General features: G+C 38.2%; 1 long non-coding RNA gene across 1 annotated transcript; it reads left to right on the forward strand.

Annotated features, from left to right (window-relative positions):
* Positions 1–4,218: 4,218 nt before the first annotated feature.
* Positions 4,219–8,226, forward strand: LOC144305224 (uncharacterized). The gene is made up of 3 exons (XR_013372282.1): positions 4,219–4,313; positions 4,497–4,580; positions 8,155–8,226. It is a non-coding gene; the product is annotated as an uncharacterized LOC144305224 (long non-coding RNA).
* Positions 8,227–23,508: the final 15,282 nt, after the last annotated feature.

Consider the following 23,508-nt stretch of genomic DNA (forward strand, 5'->3'; position numbering starts at 1 on the left):
CCAGACCCGGGATCATGCCCTGAACCAAAGGCAGATGCTCAACTGCTGAGCCACCCGGGAGTCCCGAGTATTGATATCTTTCAAGACCATACTCTGAAAAATCTCTTCAGTAAAGTGCACCTTTGGGTTAGAGTAATCAAATCACTGCTGAAGAGAAGAGCCAACTGTGAACCAGTAAGTCTACTGAACCCACAAAAAATGTTAACTGTCAAATAATATCAATTTCCCAGAGGGGCATAAGGAAATTGGAGAAACTACCCAAGAAGTTCACTGAGTGGGCATTTTACACCCTGCCCCTCGTGCTTTCAACAACCTAGTATGGTGGATTAGAAAGCCAGATGGCTCACAGTGGATGGCTGTGAGCTCCTGGGAAGTGAACAAGGCAGTGCCTCCCATCCATGTAGCTTGCCCAGCATTGCCACCACCTTAGACACCTTGGCCATGGTCCTTCTTGTGTACCAGCCTATACTGGACTCAGCAAAAGCTTTTTCAGCATGCTCCTGGCTGCTGAGTCGCAAGATCAGCTTGCCTTCATGTGGGAAGGTCAACAGTGGACCTTTCAAGGGATTCCCCCAGGCTACACAGCCTTACGGTGTGCCATGGGATGGTAGCCTGAGATCTGTCTTGGTTTTCCTTCTTCACATCAGTAAAGTGGCTCATTGTATTGGTGATAATAATGTTAACACATGAAATCTTGCCTCTGCTGCAAGACACTGCAGACTTTGCTGGAATATCTGTGAGGGAGAGGAGAGGCAGTGGAACAGGGAAATCGAGGCCCAGGAACCATCATAAAGTTTTTGGGAGCATTGGTTGTATAAGGCTCATGTTGCCCTAGAAACTATGATTGATAAGGTATAAGTCTATCTAACCCCAAAGAACATGAAAGAGATGGAAGCCTTCAGTAGGGATTTGGGGGTTTTGGACGATATTTATTCCTCACTTGGGGCAGCACCTCTGTCCCTTATGCAGTTTGTAAAGGAAGGGCATATGTGGGCCTGGGGATCAGAGCAGCCAGCTGTCTTTGAGGAGGCAGAAATTCCAGTGATGCAGAGTAGACCTCTGGGCATCCCCCAAGCAAGGCTTGAATTTAAATTAGATGTACCTGTGACTGCAGAAAGATGGGGTGGACACCAACAGAGAACACAGAAGGAGAAGGAACCCCTAGGACTTCGGTCCTTGCTCCGGAAGGGGCAGAAATGTGATCTATCCCCATAGAGCAACGGCTCCTGGCAGAGTACACAGTGCTCCTCTAGGTAGAGCCTCCCGTGAGAGAGCCTATCATGGTAAGAATTTCCCTTCCAATCAGGGTGTGGGCTGAGGATATGTTCATTGACGGAGCTATACCATGACTCATACTCCTTCTTTGACTAAGTGACATGCATTTTTGCAGCAGAGAAGCAGCCTTTCCAGAAGCCCACTCTCTCTAGAAACACAGGTGCTACCAGGCCCTGTAGAGTACCTAGATCCTCCAAATGCCTCAGCCCCTCTTCCTGTGGTGGCCCCCGTGGCCTGCAGAGGGAGCAGGGGAAATTCCCACTGATGCCTGGTAAACAGATTAGTCTAGTTCAGGGCAACCTGCCCCCAGGGACTGCAGTCACTGTTCATCCCAACACCATCGGGATGGAGGACAGAGCAACCTGCAGCAGCCAGTGGGCTGGGGTCAGAGCAGACTGTCTGGTGGTCACTCCTGAGCGCTGGCCATGACTCCTTTGTGCAGATATTTGGGCTTTTCTAAAGGAATTAACTCTAAGACTTGGACAATGGGAAGCCAAAGGATAGATAATCATGAATAAGTCCTTGTGGGGTCAGGATATGTGGGAAGACATTTGGGTCTACCTGCAAGAACCTGATGTAGTCTTCACTCTCTTCCATGTCCCAGCTCATAAGGCATTGACATTCTCTGGCAATCTGAAAACTGATATCCTAGTTTGGTACAAACCTGGGCAATTGACCCTTCAGTAGATCCAGTAGATTGGGTGTAAAGCCAGGGTGGCCACTGTAGAGCCTGGGTGGGATGGTGTATTGCCAAGGATGCTGGATTGTCTTGAAATACAGTGACTTAACATAGTAACAGCATGTCCTGTGCGTTCTAAGCAACACCCAAGGCAACTGCCAAAGGTGTCTGGGGCAGTCTACTGGAGTTCCCAACCATGAAGGGTTGATTACATCGCCCCCACTCCCAGGGTGAGGGTTCTAAACATGCCCTGGTTTGTGTGGACCCCACATCTGGCCTAACTCAAGCTTTCCCCCACCACTGCTGTAACCAGGCTGCCACCATTAGGGGATCAAAGAAGCTGAGTGCCATGTATAGTTACTCTTGTTGAATAGAGAATAAGCAATGATCACTGTGCTTTTCTTTTCTCTTCTTTTTTTAGAGAGAGAGAAAGAGTGTGCAGGGAGTGGAGGGGCAGAGAGGGAGAGGAGATTCTTAAGAAGGCTCCAGGCCCAACATGGAGTCCATTGTGGGGCTCGATCTCATGACCGTGAGATCATGATCCGACCCAAAATCAAGAGTCAGATGTTTAACCAACTGAGCCACCCAGGTGCCCCAAGGGTCACATTTCAAAGGTCATAATACTCAAGACTGGGCAAAAGAACATGATGCTGAATGGAGATTCTGTTTTTGCAAAACCCACAAATAGCAGGGTTGGTAGCAAAGAAAATGTAGTACTAGAGCAGCAGGTTAAATTACTAACCAGTAAAACCACCTTGGTTGGGTTGACTAATGTACTCTTATAGGCTTTAAAACATATGAATGACCAACCAATAGGGCCTGTTGCTCCACATGCCAGACTGGGGACCTCTGCTGAGGCATCCAACACTGTACAGTTCCAGAAATCTCAGCAAGTAGCCATTACCCAGACTCTTGTGCTGGTTCGATATGCTATGCTGCTGAGAGCACCAAGCCTCATCATGCCTGAGAAAGGTGGTATCTACTGGAATTTGCCATGGGATATCCCACTGGGATGTCCAACTACTATGGGACACACTGCAAGAGCTGGGGGCTGTCCCCCATACAAGACCCAGAGTTCTGAGAACCAATGGCACTAATGAACAGGGGGGTGGGTGGGGGTGGGGTAGCTGGGACAAAGGGCTCCTTCCTCAGCCCAGCTCTTCTGAGGGGGCTGCATATCTCTCTAGAGAGGCCAGATAATGAATTTTATTTCACAGGCACTAGATCTATTGGTCTAACCTCCCACACTACAATGAACAGCCTTTCTCAATAAAACTCAAAGACACCAAAAAAAAAAAAAAAAAAAAAAAGTAACTCACTGGGTTGGGTGAGTTAGTCTCCACTCCTAGGTGAAGAGGAACTACTCAGTGTCCATCGGGATCCTATTGTCTGGCTGCAAACTGGCTCTGTTTAAAAATACTATCCCTAGAATGGAACTCACACCATTGAAAGATGGGAGAACTCAGGAGTCCCGATCTGGTGGGTCTGGTGTCTACTACTCCCAGTCCACTGCCTGACAAGGCTGCCTCTCCCAGCCAACATGTATGGCATGTACAACCAGATTAAGTTCCTAAAGCTGCCAACCTCCCTTTCCTCAAAGCCAGTTGGACACATTCTGTTTTCTGCTGGTACAATCATTTGGCTGCCATCTTTGTTCTCTTCATTGGCCTTGAAGGACATTACAGCACACATTGAAGCCCTTAAACAAATTCACCCAGAGAACTTTAAATGACAGCTATTGGGGCACCTGGGTGCCTCAGTTGGTCAAGTGTCTACCTTTGGCAAGGGTCATGATCCCAGGTCCTGGGATCAAGCCCCACCTTGGGCTCTCTGCTCAGCAGGGAGTCTGGTTCTTTCTCTCCCCCTAGCCCTGCTTGTGTGCTCTCTCTCTCGCTCACTCTCTCTCTCTCAAATAAATAAATTCTTTAAAAAAAATTACAGTTGGTAAAGGCACTCTTTACTGAAGACTAAAATGTTTCTAAAGAGAAAAGCTGTCCACCAAATAGAATGGCCTTGGACATTGTGACTGCTTCACAAGGAGGCACCTTTGCTATTACCCAAACAGAATGTTGTGCATTCATACCTGATAAGTTTGCTAATGTATCATCTTTATTAAATCACACAAGTGAATACCCCGAGTGACCAAACTTCAGCCTATGGAATTTAATAAATCAATGGTTTGGATTATGGAGCTTTTGGTGGAAAAACTTGTTACTTATTTCAGTAATCATCCTACGTGTGTTTTCTCTTGCAGGCACCTGCAAGATATCTTCCATTACAACCAGAATGCCACCAAAGAAGTCACCTCTATGCCAGTGAAACCTCTTCCTGACTGCTCAAGGCACATTTTGGAAGAGGGGTGTGTGTAAGATTCTAAGAGCTGGTCCCTAGAGGTGGAGTGTTGGAGGGGGGTCATTGAGAGGACATGACCACTGGCTGACACATAAACTGGCCAAGGGTGGGGGGCTGGGAGCTCCTCCCCCATCCTGTCCTTGGAATGCACATTCTTCCCCTTTCTACCGGTTCTGCCAGGGGTTCCCAGGACCATGGCGATTTTTAAGGACACAGCTGTGAGAGACCAATGCATTGCTGAGACCAATTGGACAGTATGCTTGACTTAACCCAGGTGAGGCCTCTATATATAAACTTTTAAGTTTTTGGCATGTGGGTACATAAGTCTATTTTTCTTGTCACCGCTGAGATTAGCTTGCAAGTCAGTTCCCTTGATCCTTATACCCGCCACCTGCCAATCTGGAGTGGCTGCCTGTCTCTCCTCCTGTTCTGTGTATAGGGGTCAATTTGCAAACCAACAGTGGAATATTCAGAACTTAATTTTTGTTGGAGTCAAAATCCTATTTGAATTCTTTCCTAACTTACTAAGCGATGATTACAGAAGCCTGATATTATAACATGGGAGTTAACATGGCAACTGTGTTTTTGAGATATTGCTTGTAATTACTGGTATAGATAGGGATATTAGAAAAAAAATTGCCAGATTTATTACTGTTTCTTCATGCATGGAGAAGCTAAGTATGCATTACTTAGAGTTTGCCTAAAAGATCTATGAATTTATGTTATTGCAGATTATTTATTTTTCTTATGTTCCTTATAATAATGTGATGAAAAAAATATTCAAAAAAAAGTAGGGAAAAAAGAGAAGAAGGATAAATTCAAAGCCACAAGATATGTTATAGAATTAATTTCTTTCCTATTACCTCTTTTAAGCATCTACTATTTGGTTCCTATAATGTCAAATGCCTCGTAGTAGAATATATAGACCCTAGATGATTCAAATACTTATAGGAAAGGCTTAATACTATTACCAACTCACACATATTCCCAGCATGTTTGTGATTAAACAATGAACACATATAAAAACAGTATCAGTCCATTATTGTTTGAGGAACTTTTCCCGCTTTAGATAATAATCGTGCCAGATTATGTGGATTTACAATTTACAGCTAAAATATCTTTTCAACTGTGTGTATGTTACTCTGATTTTGTGTATCATCTTCCTGGGCTTCAGTCCATAGCTGTATCTTATTCTAAATTCTTGAAGCATAATGACTTGTAACATTCATTTTTTGTCACATCTTGCTTTTTATTCAAATTCCCTGAACAGGTTTCCATATTTCAAATCATAAGAAGTTAATTGATGTGAGGGAATGTATACTAAAAAAAAACCCAACCACCTCTTTCTGAACATAGCAATTAATACTTATTGAATGAAGTAATAAAAACACAAAAGTTATTCAGCTAACACAAAGCCTCTTTCTAACCTGTGTTGATATTCTGCGCTTTAGTAGAAAAGAATAGGAACGTACAGTAATTTATTAAAGATATTTTTAACCAGAAAAATTACAGGTTAAAAAAACCCCACTTTTTTGGCACTTCTGTCTCCTACAAAGCAAAGAAAAAAAGGTACATGGTAAAAATAATTTCAGAAAATGATTATTAAAAGAAAACAGCAGAGTTGTAGCATTAGTAATTTTTGCTCAGCGTTCCATAAAGCACAAGTATAGATTCTATTAATAAAAAAAAGTAAAAGTGGAAAAACACAAATGTCAAAAAATTCATTTATGTCAAGTTTGCGATTTGATAGCTAGATGACTTCCTGCACATTACTAAATTAAGTCACTAGTTCATTTTCAGAATCCATTTTCTAGGCGGTTCAACAGATGTTTACTAGTCAGTTTTAAATGGAAATGCATATTAAAATAGCTCAAATTATTAACATGCAATACAATTTGTCCAAAGATGGAGAGGACTCGATGGAGTGGCAATCTCAGTGTATTTCTTTGAAAATAAGATTTTAAAAGTGTATCAGTCATGTACAAACTGGGAGAGAAGTCTTGGTATTTGCCTCTTTTCTAAGGGCTTTTTCATGTATTCCGTAATTTAATCAATTAGTGATACTATGGAGTAGACATATTATAATCCTTGTTTTAGAGCTAATGAGAATGAGGTCTCTAGGAAGATATTTTAATCAAGTGCCTTGTAATGCGTGAGAATATAATAAGCTCTTCTAGGTACTGTTTCCTGCCAATTCCTCTGCTTTTGTTTACTCAATTTCTCTGCTTGCAATATACTTACCCTGCTGGTTCTTTATCTGTAAACTCTTTTTCATTCTTCAAAACTCACTCATCTCACCTAGTGCCTGGTTCTTCTTCATGAAGGCTCACCGAGCTCTTATTGCACCACACTGAATTTATCTATTGAATTTATCTGCGGTAGATTTCACTCGGCTGTTAAACTGCTGAGGGCAGGGACAATGTCTTACTCACTTGTGGTCTTAGCTGGTGGGGTTCCTTGCAAAACAGAATCTGTTATGTGCTATACTTCGTGGAAAGGTGTGATTTCGGGGCAGAAAGAGTGTGTGAAAGAGAAAAGAAGATGGGAAAGGAGGGAAAGAAAATAGCAGGCCACTGTTCTGAGCTGAGCACAGCTTCATGAGATGACACAGCTGGTTACTCAGCCCCAGGGGATGTCTCCCAGGTCAGCCAGATAGAAACTCTACACCTTGCAAGAGTCATGCAGACAGAAGAAGAACTGTCTGTTTGCTTCCTTTTTCCTTTCTCTTGTCTTTCACTGGTTCAAGTCAGATCCATCGGATGTCAACACTCTCTGCACTTCTGGATTATACTCTGGAACCATAGGCCAGCACTTCATCTGATCCTCAACGTAATGGGAACAGCCATCATTTAGTGTTCTTTTTTTTTTTTTTTTCCAGTTTGGATGTTTCTGCATTAATTTGATTTTTAAAAAATATTGCATTAAAATGTCCTTTTTCTTGATGACTGAGTTTCTTTACAACCACTTAAATTTTGTACCTTAGGCATGTACCTTGCTTACCTCTCCCTAGTTCTAAACCTTCCATACAAGTTCATATTCCCACATGTCTAGGTTGATCAATATGTCACTAGTTTAACGTGGACAATTTGCATATTATCACCAGATGCCTCAAAGATTACCTGACTCCAGACAAACCAGGATCACCCTAAGATACTTTCATTCATTCACTTATTCAACAAAAATGTATTAAGGTTCTGTGTATCACCAGAGGTGTTAGCAGACATCTGTGAAAATGACAGACTAAAGCTATGATATCTAAAAATCTAACTTCTATTGTGATATCTTTTAATAAATTTTTTTCTGGAAATGGGTATTGGTGCCTAAAATACAATTTGCTTATGTATATAACTAAAATACATGAAATATTCAGTGCTCTATTTTTTTTTTAATACTCAGCACTCATATAGGGGAACTGATGTATCATGCTCAATTGTTTGCTTTCACATCAAAATGATCATTTTATGAAAAAATATTGAGAACAAAGTCTGTAAGCATGCCCTACTTCTAAAAAGTACATATTCAAACGTCTTTCGATTTTTAGAACTATTTTGGTTGACAGGAAAAATATATTGTATGCTATTTGTTACCTTTCAAGTAGAAATAATGAATAATATAATAGTACAAAGTTCAGAGAAGGGTAATGGTAATGAATTTCCCCATAGCTGAACTTTCCAGGTTGAAATACTATGTCAAAACTTACGAATATGCCAAGTATATACTAATATAACTCACTAGTATACTAAGTGTACTGCTGTAATTCTCTTGAAGGAAAAAAAAATAATTTGAAGCTGAAGTTGATTCATTACTACAGCACACAAATACTTAACACTAAACTCCAATTGTTTCAGAGTTGATATCGAGGACATGGTATACTAAATAATGAGCAGATGCAGACTTGAATGAGTGACTAAGAACATATGGTAAGAAACTTAGAAAGATAAGATAGATATCATTGGGAATTTTAAATGAGTTGGGGAAAAACTGAAAAAAAAAATCACTGGGTTTTTACAACAAAGAAGGTATCAAGAGAGTATTGTGATGAGATAGATAGAAACACCTCAACATCAAGCTGCTTCCACTTATGCAAACTGAAGCCTCTGGCTTATTATTTTTTTTTCTTTAAGATTTTATTTATTTATTTTTAAAGGTAGAGAGTATGCACACTCAAGCTTGCTCACTCGGAAGCCAGGAGGAGAGGAAGAAGGGTAGAGGGGGAGGGAGAGAGAAAGGGAGAGAATCTCAATCTCAGGCTTATTCTGGGCTGAGCAAGGAGCTTGAGGCGGTGCTCAGTGTGGACCCTGAGATCCAGATCTGAGTGAAACCAAGAGTCCCTATGTAGGTAGGTCACTTAACCAACTGAGCCACCCAGGCACCCCCCGGTTCATATGTTTTTGAAGACCAGTAAATAAACCTGTGAGATTGCGGTAGTTGTTAGCAGGACACAGAAGAGAAAACTTTTATTTTTCTTGAATTTTATTTTCAAAGTAGTAAGTAAAAGTTGAGGCATTAGAAGGGAAAGCAGTAAAAAGATCCATGTCAAATTGGGCTACCACTTTGGCATTAGGAAGAATAAATGTATTAAGATATTAAAATAAGAAATTGAGTATAAATCCCCAGATCCTGACAAATAAAATTAGAAAATAGATTATGACCATGGAAAGGTAGCAGTAATAGCATTTGTTCTGTTACAGACACCATGATTTAAGGAAATCTAGGATAAAACTACTCAAGAGATGTTGCTGGTAACTTGTATCTCCTGGGTATGTTACATGTTTTCTAATTTTCTTTTGATGAGTCACTTTGTGTTATAAACTACTATTTATTCTAACAAGACAATGCATGGCAATTACCCATATATTTTCTCATGTTATTAAGATTCTTTGTACAGTGTTGATAATCAACTCTGATTAATCAGAATAAATTAGTGAAGTTAAATTTGCTCACATATATCACCTCCTGCTTTCATATTCATATTTACAGGAATCAGGACACAAAATAAGCCTTTAAGTAATCTTCTATTCATATGCTTTTTCAAAAACAAAATGCTAGTCATATTAGTGGATGGGTAAAGCTTCATTGATTTTTCTACAGAAATATATCTAATTTTTATAGACTATTTTAGGTATTTATTAAAGAGAGAACCATTTAGTAAATATTCCTTATTTCTTGAGAATTTCTCACTTTTCAATACATCCACGTCTAGTGGATTATAAAACAAGGACATGTATGATACTCATAATGTGGTAAGTAGTAATGAACATAAGTATATATCACTTCATTAGCAGGGTATTTATATTAATTGATAACATTGTTGTGGGAAATATTCAGAATGTGTATCATTGTGACCAACAATTCCATGGTTGTCATAATTTTCAGTGATTTAGGAAATAGCATTAATTATGACTATTTTTCTCTAGTCTCCATTTTATTTTATTTTTTTTCTAGTCTCCATTTTAAAAACAATTTAGTTAGAACATTTTTTTCTTTTCTTTTTAAGATTTTATTTATTTAGTCATGAGAGATACAGAGAGGCAGAGACACAGGCAGAGGGAGAAGCAGGCTCCATGCAGGGAGCCTGACGTGAGACTCGATCTTGGGTCCCCAGGATCACGCCCTGGGCTGAAGGTGGTGCTAAACTGCTGAGCCACTCGGGCTGCCCTGTTTTTGTTTTTTAAAGATTTTATTCATTTATTCGTGAGAGACACAGAGAGAGGCAGATAATAGGCAGAAGGACAAGCAGGCTCCCTGGGGGGAGCCTGATGTGGGGCTGGATCCTGGACCTGGGATCATGACCTGAGCCTAAGGCAGACACTCAACCACTGAGCCACCCAGACGTCTCATGTAGAACACTTTTTTCTATAATTGTAGTAATTTAGTGTTGGCAATGGAAGAGACGATCACTGCATTCTGCTTGGATAGGACTTGAAAGTGAAAGCCTAGTTCACATGACTCAGTGAAGCAATAGATAATGGAGTCTGAATCCACTCTCCTCAAGTGGGTCATTGATGGTCCACAATCTGATTTCAGGTTGTAATTTGCTTCCGTAGCCTGGCCCCATCTTTGCTTGTGTCAAATTCTATTCTGGCTTTAAAGTCCAGTAATGATATTACCTTTTAATGATATTTCCCTCAGTAATTCTAGCCTGTGTGTTCTCTTGTTTCTCTTAAATCCTATAGTTTGTGCCATACATTTAATCTTTCTCTCTTTTTCCATCTGTTCTATAGTATCAGTTTCATGTTTACTATATACTAAATAAGTACATTATCTCAGACCTCAAAAAGAATCCCTCTTATTACTTCTAAAGAATAGAAAGTTAGGGATATTTAAACTAGGATATTTAAATTATTTCCCCAAACCAGAGACAGATCTAATCCCCAAATCTGTAAGAGACAGATCTAATATTCAAAATATTTGACTCCAGAAGTGTCATTGTCCACTATATAATGGAGTCTTTTGCCTTATATTATGATATCAGCCCTTAATAAAATCCTTGATTAAGTGGGAATACAAAAAAAAAAAATGAATGCAATGTATAAGTGGATGCAAGTTTTAAGGTTTTAAGGCTCCCCAGTGGATGATAAATAACTTAAGGTCAGGTTCATGACTTATAGTAATGTGAATGTTCCTAATGGTATTATAATGGTAAATGCTATAATTGCTAGTGCTTATTGAAATTTTTCTGGCAGCCATCCTGTACATATATTTTCTTATTTCATTATCAGAAAAAAAAAACCTAATTAGATAGTAGTTTTCTCAGCTTACACATTGGGAGAATCAGAGGCTCAGAAACTTTAAACAAGTTGTCAACAGGCACAGAGTAAGTGCCAGAATCAAGAACTATTTGCAGCTACATGTACTTCTTATTCTTGCCTACTTCACAATTCAACCTTAGTCAATAGTTGGTGATGAAATATATTTCCTTCCCATCCCAGGGGTTGAAAGAACTGAGGGTCCCCGTAAGCTTGGGCACACTTTTTCCCACAAGGCTGAGGATGCCCACTCCAGTGCCATGGCACTGCATCCTGTAGCTGGTGATGTACTCCAGGGGGTGCTTGGTGGCCTCATTTTCTAGCTCTGTTTGTTCTGAGGGGCCATTTAGAAACCTTTCTAGATTTTCCTTTGGGAAGGATCTGAAGGCATTATGTTCTGTAGTGCTCGGAGTCCAGGGTGAGTGGGAAATCACAGGCAAATATTCACATGCGGAATCAAATTGAGAATATTTGGAGAAAATAGAATAAATGGATGAAATGAGTGCTCATTTATGTATCTCTATCATACTGCTACGGTTAAGTGGAAAACATAATCTGCATTTGTGAAATTTTTATTTTATTGTAAGAGATTACCAGGTATTATTCTTTTGAAAATAATATAGCCTTCCATTGGCTTTTATTTTAAAGTATGGGCATAGATTAGGATGTTGAGAAGAAATATAAAATATTATAAATTGCTTGTAATATACAGAGCTTCATGTAAGTACTTAAGAATATTACAAAGCCTCTGCTATGCAACTTCTTACTTTATTATGAATTCAGGGACTTTGTAGATCATGAATGAAGCCAAGTTGTTGACCGAAAATAGGGATTTTCTGAACATGAAAAAAATCATGTAAGAGAATGATGATCGAGTGGAAGATAAATGATGTTATCCTGAGTAAAATAATTTACTGAAATTTTTGGCAAACAAAGTGAGCAAGTAATGTTTTCTTTTCAAGACAGTTTTTCCTCACCTTAACACAAAGAGCAGTATTTATTTTTCTTTTTTACTATCCTATAATTACGGATATTGAATATTAAAAAAGATCACAATCATTATATCATCATTTTTATACTTCTATTTCTAGTTCAGTGAGCAATGACAGTAAATGATACTATGCTCAGTTAAATGTTAAAATTTAAAAGAAGTAGAAAACATGCAAAATACTACTAGCACATCCAATATTTATGAGCAAAAGTGTTTGGCTGGTCTACATGACATTTGCATTTTTTCAATGATCACAGAATCTCAAGCCAAAAGAAACAAACAAAAACTGTTTAATGCAAATCAAAGGATTTCAATCAAATCTAATAAGCTGAATATTGGCAGACAGGGTGGGGGAGTTGTGAAAGATACTAGAGGGCAGGAGGGTCGTTGAGAAAAACACCCACAACTGTAACAATTTCATTCGGAATAGCATGGCTTAGGATCAGTTTATTTCATCTCTAAGTTTTTCCCTTTCATCACACATGTCTACATTGGACGGGGTAGCCAGGACTTGTTTTCAGAAAACTGATGTCAGTGAAAGCTGCACTAAAGAGACATGCAGTGAAAATCTATATGAAGACAGATTTGTAAACGGATGAAATGTTTTGGTATATGTGATACTGTATTTTTTTAATTTCTTTTCTTTCTTTCTTTCTTTCTTTCTTTCTTTCTTTCTTTCTTTCTTTCTTTCTTTCTTTTTTTCTTTCTTTCTTTTGAGAGAGAGAGAGCCTTCGTGAGCTATGGGTGTGGGGGGTGGGTGGGACAGAGGGAGTGGGAGAAAGGATCCTAAGCTGTCTAGGGTGGAGCCCACACAGGGCTCGATCTGCCAACCCTGAGATCATGGCCCTGAGATCAGGACTTGAGCTAAAATCAAGAGTCAGATGGAGCCCCCACCCCCCCACCCCGGGCACCCCTTGGTATGTGCTATGTTAAATTTCAGCACAAATGTTGTTCAAGGGGTTTCTGCAGCATAACGATGACATAATTTGTTAAGACTTATTGTATGTCAGGAACATACAGGATGCCTCAGGTTATCTCCCTTCTCAAGCCCACAGCACTGTGGTGAAAGGAAATGTAAGGGTTATGTGTGCCTTGTTAGGGCACCAGGGTAAAGACATGTTGGTTAAGTCCAACACGGTTGACTATCTCTCCTTAGCAAGAGCTGAAGTTGTTCTTTATTCCAGGATCATATACTGGCAACAAAGGGACTAGTCAATATAAATATAATCAATTATATAAAACTGGTGTGTTAATATAAACAAACATATATGAAGCAAAATATAAACACAGATATGTTAAAAAGCGGAGTTTATCCAGAGACGTCTGGTTATTAATGCAAATATTTAATGATAACATTTTGATCCCAGGCCTATTTCAGGTCTAAGACAAAACCTATGTTTAGTTTATTATACTACATTGCTTTTCTGTACAAACTGTTTCTTGCTTACTTAGTGAATCGACTAGCGTATCTGTCCAGCTCTGTTACCTCTTGTATAGTCTTTGGTCTGTTTGTTTCTCCAATCCATGTTGTTACTGTTGTATCCCGTGTTATCCATTCTACTTGGTTCCAGGTTGATATGTTCACTGTAAGGAACTTATTTCTATTTCCAGATGCTTAGAATTCAGTCCCTAAAATATTAGATTTTTGGTCTTTGCGATAGAGGCTGTGGTGCTATTGCTATTACTCTTTCCTGTGTTTTTACTTAAATCACAGCAAACAAAGAGAGGCAATTTATATTCTATGACCCCCAAAAGTTTTTCTTCTGGACTGAACTACAGTTGTGTTGGAAGGGTTTGATAGGTAGCAAGAAGACTGCTGCTAATCAGGTTTCTTCTTCTCTTTGTCTCTTTTTCCCTCTTTTCTTCTTGTACACTTCCTCTTTTGTATTGCCCTCCTGTGTCTGTGGAGGCTACTACAGCTCTAGTTGCCTAGGTGTAGTAATGTTTCTCGTCCTGAAAGATCTGCCATGGCTCATTAAAGGGTTTTCTTCAATGAAAGTATCTGCCATCATCTTTTTACTTAAGTAGGATTATCCCCTCTGCCTACTATACTTTGAAAAGTGTACGTCAACTGAGCTGCCAACTTCTCTTGTCTTCAAGCTGAAACAACCTCCGAGCCTTGCCCTGAGAAGAATGAGGGTTCCAAAAGTCTCAGCAGGTATCTGGGTAGCTACTATGAAAAAAATTGGCTAGCAATGAAAGAACTAGAAGCTAAGCAACTTTAAAATACTTTTGAAAAATACAGTAAGTTGCTCAACCTCTTTTGTGTCCCTAGTTCGATTTACAAGGTTGAGACAAGAGTTTATGCCTTAATGATTCATGCACATATATAGAAAGAGGAAGGTGACTATAAAAGCATAGAGGAACGGTGTTTATGTTGCTGTCTTGACTCATGTATTCTTTTCAAGGGCTTCCACAGTTTACACAAATTTTGAGGATTTTGTAAATTATAGGATGAAATGTTTGGTATATGTGATACTGTTTTTTTATTTCTTCTCTTTCTTTCTTTGGTGATAATTGAGTCCGTGTTACAACTTTTGGCTTGTTCATGGGGAAGGGAACAGGATATCAAGTCACCTTCCTTGAACACATGACTCCATGGAAGAAGGTGAAAGCCCAATGAAATTGAAACACTGAAGTGAGGAAAGGCCATATTGATGCATAGAGTTGGGAGTCAAGTGACCAATTACTGATGTGCATTAAAAATTGTATCTCTCCAACAGATGGTGTATGGGGTAAATCTAAAGGGTTATATCCATCTATAAGCCTAATACTATTTCTTTTTTTTTTTTAAGATTTTATTTCTTTATTCATGAGAGACACACAGAGAGAGAGGCAGAGACACAGGCAGAGGGAGAAGCAGGCTTCATGCAAGGAGCCCGATGTGGGACTCGATCCCTGTACTCCAGGTCACACCCTGTGCCGAAGGCAGGCACTTTAACCGCTGAGCCACCCAGGGGTCCCATTATTTCTTAATAATAATCATCTATGTTTGTTTATTTGTCTTAATTCTAGAAATGAATATTTTAGTCAAGGTTGAAAATGACCATGATCCCCCTATTAATCTTGTCCTTTATATTGTCCCTGAATGTGACCAAAGGACAGAAGAAAGTTAAAATAGGGAAACGGTTGCTTTAGTTTCACAAATAACATTCTGAGTCCAAGGAATTATGACAAATCCTCTCAGTTGTGTTTTAGAAAGAACTGTCAATAAATTAATTTTGACTGCTCTGTGCTTAAACTGTGCCTCCCAACCCCTCCCAATCCCAAGTCTTAATCGAGACTTCCAGGAAGTTGGAAAAAAACCCCACAAAATATAATGAAAATAATTGGCAAAGTTAGAGGGACAACACCTCAAATGGAATTCGGATGAAGTCACACATAAATGTATTAGGTTAAAATCCTTTTATAAGTAACTTATTCTTTTAAAAAATTGAATTAAATCAATGGGAGTCTTGGGCTCAGCCATCAGTTCCAATTCAATAATGAAGGTACAGTGGGGAATGCTATTTCTCATGGAATTACTTCTGAAGATAAATGATTGATTGAAATCATCTAATGATGACTAGACATATTATTTCTCTAGGTTTTACAGTTTTATGACATATTCATTTGCATTTTCTAACTTCCAGGATTTTCTTACAGCTTGATCCAGTAACCTCATTGATTTTAAAATTTTAAAGCTAAAAGGGATGTGAGAATTTTTTTTCTGCTGAGAGAATTTCTCAGTCTCAAACTAAATGATTGGACTGTATCTATGTTGCTGTAAAATTCAGACATATTTTCCTCAGGACAGACTCAAAGTTTAGTATACTTCATATTAATGAAAAACTCTTTATCTACTCCAAATTAGAGTGCCACTTTGTCCTGAATATTCCCACAGAATGCAATTCTAATATCTTTCTCAACAAATTTTTAGAATCTTGACATATTATCTTCCACAATGACTATATACATATAATCCGTTATTGACTAACCCATTATGAATAAATAAATGTAGGAATTGTTTATAAAACAAACAATATATAAAACTGTATTAAGAGGAATGGAAAAGCAGTATAAGGGTTTTTCACAAGTTTATTAATATATAGTCAGGAACAATCTATTGATTAATATGTGTGATCTTGACATTAGTGAATTATAACACCTAAGTTAACTTTATACTTACACTGTTATCTTCTTAAAATAAATTTGAAAAAAAAATTGAATTTCTTAGTTTTTTGCCACAGGTCAAAGAGCTTTCCTATCATAATGAAAGTTTTGTTTTAACAGATTCAAGGAGCAAAATGCATTGTCAAAAGTTCTGGCATCCCTTCAAATCTCCCCCTACTTGCTTGTGGCTATGGACTCATTTTACTTTTTTTTTTCTAAGTATCATTAAGTAAATTTTATCCGTAGGTTGAATAACGGCCTCCTTCTAATGAAACCTGGGAATGTATTTTGTTGCATGGCAAAGAAGAATTGAGGTAGCATCTGGAACTAACGTGGTTTATCAGTTAATCTTGAGATAGGGAGAAGTTCCTCTGTTTTCCGGGTGGGCACAGTGTAATCATGAGTGTCCTTTTAAGGAAATGAGGAAACAGCAAGTAAATGAGGGCAGCCTGTAGAGTTAAAAAAAGGCAGGGAAATGGGATGTCCTGTAGAGCCTCCACCAAGAAGTGCAACCCTGCCAGAACCTTGATTTTAGCCCAATGATGGTCATTTCAGACTTCTAACCTCCAGAACTATGAAATAATAAATTTGTGCTATTTTAATTCGCTGAATTTGTGGTGATTTGTTATGGCAGCACTAGGAAACTTCGATAGTAGGCATTGCTCTATTCTGAAGCCTTAAGATTTTTTCCTGCTAATTTAAAGTAAATTCAAATAAAAAATATTTGAAGTTTATAATCCACAATTTAACCTGTCCTAATAGGATTTTAGTCTGGAAACAATAGGACTTTCTCCTCCCTCCCTATCTCCCTGGATGAGGAAGGGGGACTTGGTAGTGATGATGGCGATGGTGGTCTCAACTGAACGTTTCTTTGAGATCTGGATCAGATTTTGTTTGAGCAGTCTTGTCATAGCTACCAATCCCTTTCTTCAAATATACTGGGCCTGGAGCCATTTGAAAATGAACCTTGTCCCCAGCATCTCCTCTTACAGTTTGGAAGCCCTTTTATCTACTGTGATAGCTTTGTTTTCTGTCTCGCTGACGATTTCTAGGACTCCGGCCTCTTCACTGAGCCCCCTCTGATGGAAACCTCCGTGATTCTTTGTGTTTTACTCCAGGAGTCTTTCGTTTGATAATCTGCCCCTTCAGGGTGAGTCTCACCCTAACTCGAGCTCAAGGTCTGGGGCTATTGCTTGTCTATATGGAAGGGTTAGATATATTCAATGTCTGTCCCAGAGGGGAAAAAAAAAAATGAGGTTAAACCCCAAGGTATGCCTAAGAGTTACCAGGTATAGTTCAGAATGTTTCTCTTGCTAAGAATATGACAGGCTTCTAAATTTTTAAAACAGATTTGCCAGCTCCCTGAATGTTTGGCATCGAAAGCATAGATTTCTTCTAATAAACAAAACATAGTATCACTTCTTCAGGCAATGTCAGGAAGTCTAATCAAGAGTTGACGGTGAGCCAACACTTACCATCAGCTCTATGGAGATGTAATAATGGAGGCTAAGAATATATTAACTATTCATTTCTCTAGGTTTTCTAAGCTAAGTCTCTGTATCAAGTCAGGTCAGCCAGAAAAACATACCTGAGCTATATTAGCTTCGTTCCTTCCAGAAATACTTTCATGGATATATGATTTAATGTTATGCTCTCAGCTTTTATAGAAGGTCGATATAAGAAATGGCCATTTGAACAACACTTCTTTATTGCGTGAGGAATGGTAGTTGAAGACATTGTCCATTATGTAACCTGGAACCTCTCGTATAAGACTCCACATGATAAAGACCTCCTTAAATTTTGTGTTGGGGGAAAAAAAGAAAAGTCTTACTACGCAAACTTTTATGCTTCTTTTTACCAGCGAGTGAAAGCCATATACAACAAGGGGTTTCATACACAATGTTAGTCTGTAAACAAACAGATAGACAAAACTTCATAAAATTATTAAAAATAAAGCTGCTTCTGTCATAACAAGGAGTCCCCCAGAATAACTTCTCAAAGTTGTAAACGTTGATTTTGAATGCAACTGCTTTTCCAACTCCATCCTCTAGGGAAATGGGGGCTTTGACAAAAACAAAGCGCAAGTGAGGCTTCTCAGAATGATGTTCATTAATTCCCCTGTACAGAAACTTCATAGGAAGCAGTGGAGCTTTTCTACTGAGTATTTAAGACTTTGGTTTAATTAAATCCCAGATAACCCCACTTATTAGCCAAGGCCTTGAGCTTGTTTAACTTCTAAGTTTCAGTTTCCTATCTGAAAAGTGGAATTGATATGATATCTGTTTTGTAGGATTGTGATAAAGATTGCATGAGGTAATTCTTATAAAGTACTCAGTACAGTGCCTGGCAGGTGAGATACAAGACTCAGTAGCTATGGGTACCGTATAAATGGGTGTCGCAGGTGGTAGTGGTGATGACAGTGATCATTATGACAATAATTATGAAGGTAGACCCAGATGAGGACAAACCTCTCCTTCACGATCTTTTTGACTCTTACTATGGTGCTTCATCCTTAGCTTTTCATTGAGGAAATACCTGCCTCTGGAGAGTTGAATAGGTCCAGGAAGGCAGAACAAAGACTTCCTCAGGAATGATTCTGTACTATATTTTCAGGGAGAATTATAAAAAGTGTTAGAGCTTTTCTTTCTTCAACTGGAGGGCAAAGATTTAGACGGAACAGGCTTTTTTCTTTGAGCCTCTTGCCAGCTCTGGAAAGACAACTGTGGTTGGGTTAATCTTGGGGAAAGGAAGGATCAAGCTCTATTTTGTTTGTGTGTGTGTGTGTGTGGGCAGAGGGAGGAGATATAAAAGGGGTTTTCGAACTTCATGCTTGGTCTAGCTCTTATCATAAGAAAGGGAGGCTACATAGGAATTTGTGCAGAATCCTTGGCCAGAATAAAAAGGTGTTTATAACTTGGAGCAGTGATTTGCAAACCTTTTTGGCCTTGGGACCTTTATTTTATTTTTATTTTTAAAGATTTCACTTATTTATTCATGAGAGACAGAGAGAGAGACAGACACAAAGGCAGAGGGAGAAGCAGGCTACATGCAGGGAGCCTGACGTGGGACTCGATCCCGGGTCTCCAGGATCACACCCTGGGCGGAAGTTGGCGCTAACTGCTGAGCCACCCAGGCTGCCCTGCTTTGGGACCTTTATACTTCAAAATTGCTCAAGATGACAAAGAGTTTTACTTATGTGGATTATAGTCATTAATATTTACTGTACTAAAAATTAATATGGAAAAAGTTAAAAATGAACTCATTTGAAAATAGCAATAATTAACCCATCACAGGTTAATATAAAAACTATTTTTTGAAAATAACTATATATTCCAATGCAAAAAAAATTAGTATAGTGACATTATTTTACTTTTTTTTTCCAAATTTACTTAACATTTGATTTAATAGAAGGCAGCCATATTCACATATCTGCTTCTGTATTCAGTTGATTAAGATCTGTTGTTTTGGTGCAGTGAACAGAGTGGAGCCAACATTACAAAGGTATGTAGTTGGGAAAGGAAAGAAAATTACAATAGTTTTTTTAAATAGTTTTGTATATTCTTTTCACACTGCCCCACTCCACAAGTGGTCATTTCTTAAAAGTGAGTTGCCATGTACAAACTCAAACCTTATCAAGGAGCTTTTTGACTTTGTTACCTTAAAATAATCTTCAGATATGTCATCATGCTTCATTTTGTAACATCATGCATTTGTATTTGGAAAATGTTGGTCCACTGAATTATGCAGATTTCCAAATGTTGAAACATTTTATTATGCATTATTAAATAGCAACATTTGTTAATCTCATTAGAAAAGTCTTTCTGTATTGACAAGGTGTCAAGCTCATAGAGACAGATATAAATTTTTCAAAATCCTGGTCTTTGCTTGAAAGCGCAGATTTTATCTTTGCCAATAAACGCTGTCAGTTGTTTCCTTTGAGTGTCAGGCTCACTATGTTGAGTTTTGAGAAAAAAATCTGCCAAATGCCCAAGTCTGAATAACCATAGTTTATCTGTCCATGGTTCTTTCCAGTAAATTTAGTGCTCCATGAAGAAAGCAGCTAGTTCAGCTTGCAACTCCAATAATTGCACAAGAGTATTTCCTTCAGATAATCATCATATGTCAGCGTACAGCTAAAGTGATTTATATTTAAAAAGTCATGCACTCCAGGGTTGGAATGAAATAAAATTAATAATCTTTACTGCTTCATTAAGGACATTCCTAAGTGAAACTGACATTTTTACGGCAAGTGTATAGCAGTGAAGAATGTAATGATGACTAATTCTGTTTGGTGCCACTGCTTTGTTTTGTGCTTAGGCATCCACAATTTCCCCCACTCTTGGTTTTTGTAACATCTGAGCAAATATTAAGACAGTGAAATAGGCAAGCAATGTCTTAGTATTGTTATGAACTGCTATATCTTATTTTTGGAAAACTAAGTAGGCTGATAAACTATTATATGGAATTTGGATTCAGAGATTTGGGACAGGGATTCACAGGGATGTGGGTAAAGATTGTCTGTCACCCAAAGCCGCTCATTTCTAATACTTTCCGGATCAGATAGATCAAACTTTATAATTCTTCATTTTAGGCACCAAGACCAGGAGAACCATGAAGCCTCTGATGTCATTTTTTAAATTATAGTTTCATGTTAATTTAATTAGTTTTGGCCAGTATGATTCAGTGTACCCATGTAAATATATACCACTTGTTTACCTTTATAGTTTTTTATATTTATGTGGACTATTTGTGGCATCAATTGTGTTCTCTCAAAATTCGTATGTTGAAGTCTTAATCGCCAGTACTTGGAATGTGACGTGTTTGGAGATAGGGTCTTTAAAAGTTAATTGACTTAAAATGAGGTCATTAGATTGGGTCCTAATCCAATATATCTTTATAATTCTTTATAAGAAGAGGAGATTAGAAAAAAAAAAAAAAGAAGAAGAAGAGGAGGAAGAGATTAGCTTACAGACATATACAGAGGGAAGACGGCATGAAAATATAGGGAGAAGAGGGCCATCTACCTACCGAGGAGAGAGGCTTCAGAAGAAACCCAGCTTGCTGTCATCTTAGTCTCAGACTCCTAGCCTCCAAACTGTGAGAAAATAATTTTCCATTTAAGCCCACCCAGTCTTTCATATGTAGCCCCAGAAAAAGAATACGTGTCCTACTAAAAGGATTTCAAGCAGTGGTACAGAAGTATAGACGGAGATCAAGATTAAATTATATTTAATAATTTTGGAAAACAAAGAAGCATAGGATACTAACTGTGGCCATTTCGTATTCATAGCCTAGGCTTTCCCTGCGAGTCCTTCTAGGGCTCTGAGAGTCCACTTTAGTCCTCATACTCCTTGTCTCAACTTTTCCTTCCCAGGGACACACTTTTCAAGTGAATAGGTTGTATTTTCAAATATTATTTCTTAAAATCAAAACCTCCCCAATACTAACAGAATACTACCATCCAAATAGATGATAGATTTTTATAGTATTCAGTCGTCAGTGTAGAATATTCTAAAGGCTTGCTGTTCAAGTGCACTCACAGACCACCAGCATCGATATCAACTAAGAGTTCGTCAGAAATGTAGTTTTGGGCACTACCTTTTATCTACTGAATTAGGACCTACATTTGAAAAATACTTTTATATGATTCTTAGGCACAGTAAAGTTTGAGACACTGCACACATTAAAGGAATATGTTTAGAAACATCATTTAAAAAAAAAAATCAGACTTCATAGAAAGGCAAGGCTTAGAATTTCCTAAAAGAACGTGCCATACGTGGGAGTTTTCCAGACCACATACAGTACACTTGTTTTTGAAGTCATTTTTGCAATATTTCAGTCACCAGGATGACAGTATATTTTGGTTGACATATGACTTCTTTCGTCTAGGAAAATCCAGGACATGAGATGGTTCTGCAGGAAGCAATGACATTTCTCTTTCAGTGTCAATACTTCATGGGGAAAAAGCATTTATTACTATAGTTGCCAAAAAAAAAAAAAAAAGATTGAGAATCTCTTATGTGCATTTTCCACAATTGAAAAGCTTTTTCTCATTCCTGCTGTCTTTATTTTTTGGTATTCAGTGAGGGTATCTCCAAATCTACTATATACTGTGTTCTGAGTACACATTTCCTTGTTAGATCATTACTAAGTTGTGTGCCTATACTGAACTGCTTCACAAATTAATTTGCATCCAGGCTGGAGTCTCGCTGTTCACTACAAAGTGGGAAACGGCTGGATGTCTTAGACATTTTCTCTATACCTTTGGTAAATCAGAATTGAATATATTTTTCCAGGAAATATACTGTGGGACTCTGAGAGTCTGCCGAACGCCTCTCCTGCTGCAGTAGTGTTCAATCTGGACCTAAATTTACTTAGTAAAAGCACTTTTCTGATGGTGGCACCACCAAAAACCTGTCAAATTGGAAAAAAAAAAAAGTTTCTTTCATCTTCATAAAGTGCTGTGATTGAAAATCCATTCTAAAGAAGTTGCCAGCGTTATCATTTTATTTGTGGATCCTGAAGTAATATTTCCTGGCATAAATGTGTAACTGACATTTAGGCCTGCCATATGTTGTTGAATATTTTAATGACAATAGTGGTTTTTAGCAATAATTTCCACATGGGGAAGTTACATCTTTATTTGCACTTTTAAGTTGTTTATACAACTGTGAGGATGAATTTAAACTTAGACATACAGTGCTGTTCTTTGACAGAAGTATTCACTGCTCGTCCCACATAGCATGACCATTATAAATCAAAACAACAGCCTTCCCCACCCCCATATGCTGACATTTGGCAAGCCAGCTGGTCTAGCTTGTTCTTGGAAACCCATATCATCTTTTGTGTCCTTCCAGATGCTTCTATCAGATATTTGCCAAAACTTGCCCAAATAAAAATGGGAGAATAAGGGAGGCGTTTGACATCTTTTCCTGGAAACTTCGGTTTTTCAACACAGTCGTTTCTAAGATGATATAATCATTAAATGTGTGAAGAATTACGGTATAAGTGATCAGTTAATGATCACTTGCGTTTTTCACATTTAACAATAGTTCATTCTGGGTGAGAGGGCTGACCTCAGAATATATGATGTAGTTGTACAAGGTTCCAATGGTTTTTCAATAGTTGCATTTTTCAATAACTATACTTCTAAAAGAGAAATGCAAACACACACTACAGGCTACAATTCATTCTTCATTTTCTTTTTAGGAAAAAGAATGATCTTAGGAAGATACCATTAATTACGTAAAAGCTAATAAACTCTTCCTCAAGATTATTTTTGCTGAAAAGTCCCTGGTGACTAAAGATTT

Source organism: Canis aureus, chromosome 35, assembly GCF_053574225.1.
Source record: "Canis aureus isolate CA01 chromosome 35, VMU_Caureus_v.1.0, whole genome shotgun sequence".
Taxonomy (NCBI): domain Eukaryota; kingdom Metazoa; phylum Chordata; class Mammalia; order Carnivora; family Canidae; genus Canis; species Canis aureus.